Source organism: Otolemur garnettii, unplaced genomic scaffold (assembly GCF_000181295.1).
Source record: "Otolemur garnettii isolate 467f Iridium unplaced genomic scaffold, OtoGar3 scaffold00007, whole genome shotgun sequence".
Taxonomy (NCBI): Eukaryota; Metazoa; Chordata; class Mammalia; order Primates; family Galagidae; genus Otolemur; species Otolemur garnettii.
In genome coordinates, this window is record NW_003852402.1 from 7,686,507 (window position 1) to 7,687,810 (window position 1,304).

The following is a 1,304-nucleotide window of genomic DNA, read 5'->3' on the forward strand; positions in this document are numbered from 1 at the left end:
CTGGGCTGGCTGTTCTCTTCTGATCAGGCTTTGCTGGGTAGGGTTTTCCAGGGCTCAGGCTCAGGCCCCTTCTCATCTGACTCCTGTTATCTTCCCGGGCCCACTCCGCCTGTACCAGGCCTCCCGTATTTAAACTTGGAGCCTGGCTCTTCTGAAACCAAGGAATATGTGGGCACCTCACACAAGAACAAACCCCAAAAGGACTTTCTAGACCCTCTGTAAACCTGCTGCCCCTGTTGCCCTGTTTCAACTCCTCCCTCTTAACCTTCTGCATCCAACTTGTCCCATAGCTTGGCATCTACTTGTCCCATAGCTTGGCTTCTACTGAAATGCGTCCCACACTATCCACCTCTCTCCACCTCTGCTGCCACCACCCTAATCTGGGACATACTGTTACTGCTGTGGACAGTCACCTGGGCTCCTTGCTCTTGTTTTATCCCTCCTTCTATCTCCCCCTTTACACAGAATCTATAGCTATGATTTTTTTTATTTCTTATAGCATAACTATGTACATTAATGCAATCATGGGGTACAGAGTGCTGTTTTCATATACATTTTGAAATACTCTCATCAAACTGGTTAACATAACCTTCATGTCATTCTCTTAGTCATTAAGTTAAGACATTCATACTCTGCTTTTAGAAAGATTCACTTGTACCCTTGTAAGATAAACCATACAGGTGACCCTACCAATCACCCTCTCTCCCCCCATTCACTCCCCTCACCTCCCTCTCCCACCCCCTTCCCAGATTCTAAGGCTATAATTAGGTTATGACATTCCTATAAAAGCTATGAATTAGTTTCAAAATAGGGCTGTGTACATTGGAAAAAATATGGAATGCTTCACGAATTTGCATGTCATCCTTGTGCAGGGGCCATGCTAATCTTCTCTGTATCGTTCCAATTTTAGTATATGTGCTGCACTATAGCAAGCACTATAGCTATGATTTAAAGATGCAAATTAATCATGTCTCTCATATGTTTAAAACCTTTTCATGGTTTCCCCTGGATTGAGTATAAAATCCAAAATCACTGATGTGGTTCACAAAGCCCTCTATGAACTGGGCCCAGGGACATGAAATTTAATGTCTGTAGGATGCAGGCAAGTGACTTCAACAACTGCGCCAAATGGGCTGCCTGTCTGAGGGTGTGGCTAGACAGATCTGATTTCAGCAGAAGCTGGTCACCCAGATTTATAAGTAAAGCTATAAATTCAAAAGCTGGCAACTGAGTCACAAACATTTTAATATTATGCAAAAGAAAAACAAAACCGATACCTGTTTATCAGACGCAGCCCCTCAATA

The 1,304-nt window shown here is 43.5% G+C and overlaps 1 non-coding gene across 1 annotated transcript; it reads right to left on the reverse strand.

The window, feature by feature from the left end:
- Positions 1-827: 827 nt before the first annotated feature.
- Positions 828-936, reverse strand: LOC111723083. The gene has a single exon (XR_002771702.1). It is a non-coding gene; the product is annotated as a U6 spliceosomal RNA (small nuclear RNA).
- Positions 937-1,304: the final 368 nt, after the last annotated feature.